Below are 9,692 nucleotides of genomic sequence, written 5' to 3'. Positions count from 1 at the left end.
TGGTATTGGAGTGGGGAGAACAGCGTTCCAGCCGGGACACTTGGTCGCGTCACAAGCACGGGGAGCTACTCCACCCATCTGAACTAACCCCGGGAGGGGGTCCACCTGGTTCACGGGGGCGGCACGGCCACGCGGCTGGAGGGACGAGAAGTCCCCGGGAGGCAGCGACTGATTTTGGAGTTGAGAGTGCACCGTCCCAGTAGGGGAGCCTTGACGCTGGGCGTGGGGCTGGAAGCGGAGGATCTGACTGTGACTCCAGCGGACCAGACCCCCTGGGGGCAATCTCCACACAGCCAGCACACATAGGCGACGCGCCCGCGGGAATCTCAGCTATAACAGTCATTCCAAGCAAGACAAGCAACTCTGGCTATATTCTGAGGTGCTACTCTCCTATCTCTCTGTTCCCTCCCCCACCCTCCCCAGGCGGCTTCATTAACATCTGAATAGCCTGAGCCAGAGGGAGAACTCTGATAGGGATCTGACTGCAGTTTTTTTTTAGCGGATTTTCTGGAAAAACTAGTTTCCCAGTGATGGCTCGGAGACAACAATCCATATCAAACCACTTAAAGAAGCAGACCATGACAGCTTCTCCACCCCCCCAAACAAAAGAATCAAAATCTTTCCCAAATGAAGATACAATTTTGGAATTATCAGATACAGAATATAAAAAACTAATTTACAGAATGCTTAATGATATCACAAATGAAATTAGGATATCTGCAGAAAAAGCCAAGGAACACACTGATAAAACTGTTGAAGAACTCAAAAAGATTATTCAAGAACATACTGGAAAAATTAATAAGTTGCAAGAATCCATAGAGAGACAACATGTAGAAATCCAAAAGATTAACAATAAAATAACAGAATTAGACAACGCACTAGGAAGTCAGAGGAGCAGACTCGAGCAATTAGAATGCAGACTGGGACATCTGGAGGACCAGGGAATCAACACCAACATAGCTGAAAAAAAATCAGATAAAAGAATTAAAAAAAATGAAGAAACCCTAAGAATTATGTGGGACTCTATCAAGAAGGATAACCTGCGGGTGATTGGAGTCCCAGAACAGGGAGGGGGGACAGAAAACACAGAGAAAATAGTTGAAGAACTTCTGACAGAAAACTTCCCTGACATCATGAAAGACGAAAGGATATCTATCCAAGATGCTCATCGAACCCCATTTAAGATTGATACAAAAAGAAAAACACCAAGACATATTATCATCAAACTCACCAAAACCAAAGATAAACAGAAAATTTTAAAAGCAGCCAGGGAGAAAAGAAAGGTTTCCTTCAAGGGAGAATCAATAAGAATATGTTCTGACTACTCAGCAGAAACCATGCAGGCAAGAAGGGAATGGGACGACATATACAGAACACTGAAGGAGAAAAACTGCCAGCCAAGGATCATATATCCAGCAAAACTCTCTCTGAAATATGAAGGCGAAATTAAGATATTTACAGACAAACACAAGTTTAGAGAATTTGCAAAAACCAAACCAAAGCTACAAGAAATACTAAAGGATATTGTTTGGTCACAGAACCAATAATATCAGATATCAGCACAACACAAGGTCACAAAACAGAACATCCTGATATCAACTCAAATAGGGAAATCACAAAAACAAACAAATTAAGATTAATTAAAAAAAAAATACACATAACAGGGAATTATGGAAGTCAATAGGTAAAAGATCACAATAATCAAAAAGAGGGACTAAATACAGGAGGCATTGAACTGCCATATGGAGAGTGATACAAGGCGATATAGAACAATACAAGTTAGGTTTTTACTTAGAAAAATAGGGGTATATAATGAGGTAACCACAAAAAGGCATAACAACTCTATAACTCAAGACAAAAACCAAGAAAAACGTAACGACTCAACTAACATAAAGTCAAACACTATGAAAATGAGGATCTCACAATTTACTAAGAAAAACGCCTCAGCACAAAAAAGTGTGTGGAAAAATGAAATTGTCAACAACACACATAAAAAGGCATCAAAATGACAGCACTAAAAACTTATTTATCTATAATTACCCTGAATGTAAATGGACTAAATGCACCAATAAAGAGACAGAGAGTCACAGACTGGATAAAGAAACACGATCCATCTATATGCTGCCTACAAGAGACACACCTTAGACTTAGAGACACAAACAAACTAAAACTCAAAGGATGGAAAAAAGTATATCAAGCAAACAATAAGCAAAAAAGAAGAGGAGTAGCAATATTAATTTCTGACAAAATAGACTTTAGACTTAAATCCACCACAAAGGATAAAGAAGGACACTATATAATGATAAAAGGGACAATTGATCAGGAAGACATAACCATATTAAATATTTACGCACCTAATGACAGGGCTGCAAGATACATAAATCAAATTTTAACAGAACTGAAAAGCGAGATAGATACCTCCACAATTATAGTAGGAGACTTCAACACACCACTTTCGGAGAAGGACAGGACATCCAGTAAAAAGCTAAACAGAGACACGGAAGATCTAATTACAACAATCAACCAACTTGACCTCATTGACTTATACAGAACTCTCCACCCAACTGCTGCAAAGTATACTTTTTTTTCTAGTGCACATGGAACATTCTCTAGAATAGACCACATATTAGGTCATAAAACAAACCTTTGCAGAGTCCAAAACATCGAAATATTACAAAGCATCTTCTCAGACCACAAGGCAATAAAACTAGAGATCAATAACAGAAAAACGAGGGAAAAGAAATCAAATACTTGGAAAATGAACAATACCCTCCTGAAAAAAGACTGGGTTATAGAAGACATCAAGGAGGGAATAAGGAAATTCATAGAAAGCAACAAGAATGAAAATACTTCCTATCAAAACCTCTGGGACACAGCAAAAGCAGTGCTCAGAGGCCAATTTATATCAATAAATGCACACATACAAAAAGAAGAAAGAGCCAAAATCAGAGAACTGTCCCTACAACTTGAACAAATAGAAAGTGAGCAACAAAAGAATCCATCAGGCTCCAGAAGAAAACAAATAATAAAAATTAGAGCTGAACTAAATGAATTAGAGAACAGAAAAACAATCGAAAGAATTAACAAAGCCAAAAGCTGGTTCTTTGAAAAAATTAACAAAATTGATAAACCATTGGCTAGACTGACTAAAGAAATACAGGAAAGGAAACAAATAGCCCGAATAAGAAATGAGAAGGACCACATCACAACAGAACCAAATGAAATTAAAAGAATCATTTCAGATTATTATGAAAAATTGTACTCTAACAAATTTGAAAACCTAGAAGAAATGGATGAATTCCTGGAAAAACACTACCTACCTAAACTAACACATTCAGAAGTAGAACAACTAAATAGACCCATAACAAAAAAAGAGATTGAAACGGTAATCAAAAAACTCCCAACAAAAAAAAGTCCTGGCCCGGACGGCTTCACTGCAGAGTTCTACCAAATTTTCAGAGAAGAGTTAACACCACTACTACTAAAGGTATTCCAAAGCATAGAAAATGACGGAATACTACCCAACTCATTCTATGAAGCCACCATCTCCCTGATACCAAAACCAGGTAAAGACATTACAAAAAAAGAAAATTATAGACCTATATCCCTCATGAACATTGATGCAAAAATCCTCAACAAAATTCTAGCCAATAGAATCCAACGACACATCAAAAAAATAATTCACCCTGATCAAGTGGGATTTATACCAGGTATGCAAGGCTGGTTTAATATCAGAAAAACCATTAATGTAATCCATCACATAAATAAAACAAAAGACAAAAACCACATGATCTTATCAATTGATGCAGAAAAGGCATTTGACAAAGTCCAACACCCATTCATGATAAAAACTCTTACCAAAATAGGAATTGAAGGAAAATTCCTCAACATAATAAAGGGCATCTATGCAAAGCCAACAGCCAATATCACTCTAAATGGAGAGAACCTGAAAGCATTTCCCTTGAGAACGGGAACCAGACAAGGATGCCCTTTATCACCACTCTTATTCAACATCGTGTTGGAAGTCTTAGCCAGGGCAATCAGGCTACACAAAGAAATAAAAGGTATCCGGATTGGCAAGGAAGAAGTAAAGTTATCACTATTTGCAGATGACATGATTATATACACAGAAAACCCTAAGGAATCCTCCAGAAAACTACTGAAACTAATAGAAGAGTTTGGCAGAGTCTCAGGTTATAAAATAAACATACAAAAATCACTTGGATTCCTCTACATCAACAAAAAGAACACCGAAGAGGAAATCACCAAATCAATACCATTCACAGTAGCCCCCAAGAAGATAAGATACTTAGGAATAAATCTTACCAAGGATGTAAAAGACCTATACAAAGAAAACTACAAAGCTCTACTACAAGAAATTCAAAAGGGCATACTTAAGTGGAAAAACATACCTTGCTCATGGATAGGAAGACTTAACATAGTAAAAATGTCTATTCTACCAAAAGCCATCTATACATTTAACGCACTTCCGATCCAAATTCCAATGTCATATTTTAAGGGGATAGAGAAACAAATCACCAATTTCATATGGAAGGGAAAGAAGCCCCGGATAAGCAAAGCACTACTGAAAAAGAAGAAGAAAGTGGGAGGCCTCACCTTACCTGACTTCAGAACCTATTATACAGCCACAGTAGTCAAAACAGCCTGGTATTGGTACAACAACAGACACATAGACCAATGGAACAGAATTGAGAACCCAGACATAGATCCATCCACGTATGAGCAGCTGATATTTGACAAAGGACCTGTGTCAATTAACTGGGGAAAAGATAGCCTTTTTAACAAATGGTGCTGGCATAACTGGATATCCATTTGCAAAAAAATGAAACAGGACCCATACCTCACACCATGCACAAAAACTAACTCCAAGTGGATCAAAGACCTAAACATAAAGACTAAAACGATAAAGATCATGGAAGAAAAAATTGGGACAACCCTAGGAGCCCTAATACAAGGTATAAACAGAATACAAAACATTACCAAAAATGATGAAGAGAAACCCGATAACTGGGAGCTCCTAAAAATCAAACACCTATGCTCATCTAAAGACTTCACCAAAAGAGTAAAAAGACCACCTACAGATTGGGAAAGAATTTTCAGCTATGACATCTCCGACCAGCGCCTGATCTCTAAAATCTACATGATTCTGTCAAAACTCAACCACAAAAAGACAAACAACCCAATCAAGAAGTGGGCAAAGGATATGAACACACATTTCTCTAAAGAAGATATTCAGGCAGCCAACAGATACATGAGAAAATGCTCTCGATCATTAGCCATTAGAGAAATGCAAATTAAATCTACGATGAGATTCCATTTCACACCAGAAAGGCTGGCATTAATCCAAAAAACACAAAATAATAAATGTTGGAGAGGCTGCGGAGAGATTGGAACTCTCATACACTGCTGGTGGGAATGTAAAATGGTCCAACCACTTTGGAAATCTATCTGGCGTTATCTTAAACAGTTAGAAATAGAACTACCATACAACCCAGAAATCCCACTCCTAGGAATATACCCTAGAGATACAAGAGCCTTCATACAAACAGATATATGCACACCCATGTTTATTGCAGCTCTGTTTACAATAGCAAAAAGTTGGAAGCAACCAAGGTGTCCATCAACGGATGAATGGTTAAATAAATTGTGGTATATTCACACAATGGAATACTACGCATCGATAAAGAACAGTGACGAGTCTCTGAAACATTTCATAACATGGAGGAACCTGGAAGGCATTATGCTGAGCGAAATTAGTCAGAGGCAAAAGGACAAATATTGTATAAGACCACTATTATAAGATCTTGAGAAACAGTAAACCTGAGAAGAACACATACTTTTGTGGTTACGAGGAGGGGAGGGAGGGAGGGTGGGAGAGGGTTTTTTTTATTGATTAATCAGTAGATAAGAACTGCTTTAGGTGAAGGGAAAGACAACACTCAATACATGGAAGGTCAGCTCAATTGGACTGGACCAAAAGCAAAGAAGTTTCCGGGATAAAATGAATGCTTCAAAGGTCAGCGGAGCAAGCGCGGGGGTCTGGGGAGCATGGTTTGTGGGGACTTCTAAGTCAATTGGCAAAATAATTCTATTATGAAATCATTCTGCATCCCACTTTGAAATGTGGCGTCTGGGGTCTTAAATGCTAACAAGCAGCCATCTAAGATGCAGCAATTGGTCTCAACCCACCTGGAGCAAAGAAAAATGAAGAACACCAAGCCCACATGACAACTAAGAGCCCAAGAGACAGAAAGGGCCGCATGATCCAGAGACCTACATCATCCTGAGACCAGAAGAACTAGTTGGTGCCCGGCCACAATTGATGACTGCCCTGACAGGGAGCTCAGCAGAGGACCCCTGAGGGAGCAGGAGATCAGTGGGATGCAGACCCCAAATTCTCATAAGAAGACCAAACTTAATGGTCTGACTGAGACTGGAGGAATCCCGGCGGCCATGCTCCCCAGACCTTCAGTTGACACAGGACAGGAACCATCCCCGAAGACAACTCATCAGAAATGAAAGGGACTGGTCAGCGGGTGGGAGAGAGATGCTGATGAAGAGTGAGCTAATTATATCAGGTGGACACTTGAGATTGTGTTGGCAACTCTTGTCTGGAGGGGGGATGGGAGGATAGAGAGAGAGGGAAGCCGGCAAAATTGTCAAGAAAGGAGAGACTGAAAGGGCTGACTCAAGACGGGGAGAGTAAGTGGGAGTAGGGAGTGAGATGTATGTAAACTTATATGTGACAGACTGATTGGATTTGTAAACGTTCACTTGAAGCTTAATAAAAGTTATTATATAAAAAAAAAAAAAGTTAGAAATAGAACTATCATACCACCCAGAAATCCCACTCCTCGGAATATACCCTAGACAAATAAGAGCCTTTACACGAACAGATGTATGCACACCCATGTTTATTGCAGCTCTGTTTACAATAGCAAAAAGCTGGAAGCAACCAAGGGGTCCGTCAACGGATGAATGGTTAAATAAATTATGGTATATTCACACAATGGAATACTATGCATCGATAAAGAACAGTGACGAATCTGTGAAACATTTCATAACATGGAGGAACCTGGAAGGCATTATGCTGAGTGAAATTAGTCAGATGCAAAAGGGCAAATATTGTATAAGACCACTATTATAAGATCTTGAGAAAGAGTATAAACTGAGAAGAACACATTCTTTTGTGGTTACAAGACGGGGTAGGGAGGGAGGGTGGGAGAGGGTTATTTACTCATTAGATAGTAGATAAGAACTACTTTAGGTGAAGGGAAGGACAATACTCAATACAGGGAAGGTCAGTTTTACTGGACTGGATCAAAAGCAAAGAAGTTTCCTGAATAAACTGAATGCTTCGAAGGTCAGTGGAGCAAGGGTGGGGGTTTGGGGACTCTGGCTTCAGGGGACATCTAAGTCAATTGGCAAAATAAATTCTATTAAGAAAACATTCTGCATCCCACTTTGAAGTGTGGCATCTGGGGTCCTAAATGCTAACGAGTGGCCATCTAAGATGCATCAATTGGTCTCAACCCATCTGGGTCAAAGGAAAATGAAGAACACCAAGGTCACACGGTAATTATGAGCCCAAGAGACAGAAAGGCACTCATGAACCAGAGACATACATCATCCTGAGACCGGAAAAACCAGATGGTGCCTGGCCATAACCGATGGCTGCCCTGACAGGGAGCACAATAGAGAACCCCTGAGGGAGCAGGAGAACAGTGGGATGCAGACCCCAAATTCTCATACAAAGGCCAGACTTAATGGTCTGACGGAGACTAGAGGAATCCTGGCGGTCATGGTCCCCAAACGTTCTGTTGGCCCAGGGTAGGAACCATTCCCGAAGAGAACTCATCAGACATGGAATGGACTGGACAATGGGTTGGAGAGAGATGCTGATGAGGAGTGAGCTACTTGTATCAGGTGGACACTTAAGACTGTGTTGGCATCTCCTGTCTGGAGGAGAGATGGGAGGGTAGAGAGGGTTAGAAACTGGCAAAACTGTCAGGAAAGGAGATCCTGGAAGGAAGCAGTGGGCTGACTTATTAGGGGGAGAGTAAATGGGAGTATGTAATAAGGTGTATATAAGTTTATATGTGAGAGACTGACTTGATTTGTAAACTTTCACTTAAAGCACAATAAATATTATTTAAAAAAAAAAAAAAGGATATACATGCTGACAGCTGGGCCAGCAGACCAATGACAGGACAATGTGAGGGCAGGAATGTTCCCATAATTATACGGCAAACAGGTTTGCTAGGTACTAACTATCTTAAGACATAGGTTTCCTGAGATTGGATCGTGTAAACATCTCACAAAAGAGAGGCTTAAATGAAGCAGGGAATTTGCTAAAATTGGATGTATGGGTATGGGGGGATGCAGAGGTTAGTTACAATAATTAGTTATAGGAGTTTGCACAGGCACAAAGATTTATAATCACAGTTACAAGGTGTTTACAATACACATTTTACAGAACAGGTTTGACGTAAAATATTTCTTAGTGAGCCCTGATGGTGCCAAGGACTTTTCTTTAAAACATTGTTGCTACAGCCTTATTATGAAAAGAGTAATTCTTAAGGCCCTTTTGCACAGATAGATTTGTCAAGACTCCTTCTTTAAGGGGCATTCATTTCACCTTTTATCTTGACCCCAGAGTAAGCATCCCCAGTAGTAAACAATAGTTGCTAGGCAGATAAGATTCCTGAAAGTTAGGCATTGCTAACTTCAGCTTTTAAAATTACTGATTGTAGCTGGAATATGGATTTTTACTTTATACATTTTAATCTGGTCAAAAAGGCTTACTGGAAAATTTCTCTCACAATTCATAGACTAAAAATCAAACTCACGATGCAGATAATTTTTAATCTTTTATATCTGTCAAAGAGCAATCTTAGAACACAAGAAAAAATAGATTTTATTATGATTGACAGGGTTTCAGCTATGTTAGATTAAAAATCCAGATCCTTCAGAATTTATAAACAAGAAACTGGTGCTTCTGTTTTCTCTTCATTCTGCTATAAGATAATACGTTGCTGTCTAGTCGATTCTGACTCATAGTAACCATGTAGGATAGAGTAAAACTGACCAATAAGGCTTCCAAGGAACAGCTGGTGGATTCAAACTGGCGACCTTTTGGTTAGCAGCTGTAGCTCTTAATCTTGTGCCACCAGGGCTCCCACTGTATGATACTTACTGAAAATGTCTGTGCTCAGGCTTCTGAAGCCGACTTTATGAAAAGTGACATGGATACACTTGCTATGAATCATCACCAGTTTACAGAGTCACCCAAAATGAAAAAAAAAAAAAAACCCAGGCCCATTGCCATCTAGTCAATTCTGACTCACAGAGATCATATAGGACAGAGTACAACTGCCCCCATAGGGTTTCCAAGGAGCATCTGGTGGATTCTAACTGCTGAACTTTTGGTTAGCAGCTGAGCTCTTACCCGCTGTGTCACCAGGGCTCCTTTGGTTATAAAATCTAGAAGCAAATTTTTAGGAATGTTTAGTTGATATTAATAAACTTAGAGATGATTTTCAATTTATACAATACCCCTTTGGTTTTAAAACTAATATACTGAGTGACACAAAGGTAGCGAATTTATTTAACGTGGACTGACAGTTTTGAAGTATACGTCTTTTTTCACAGTGAAATCTCAATAATTTCAT

This window comes from Loxodonta africana, chromosome 4 (genome assembly GCF_030014295.1).
Source record: "Loxodonta africana isolate mLoxAfr1 chromosome 4, mLoxAfr1.hap2, whole genome shotgun sequence".
In the NCBI taxonomy this organism is placed as follows: domain Eukaryota; kingdom Metazoa; phylum Chordata; class Mammalia; order Proboscidea; family Elephantidae; genus Loxodonta; species Loxodonta africana.
Note: the sequence above shows the minus strand (reverse complement) of the source record.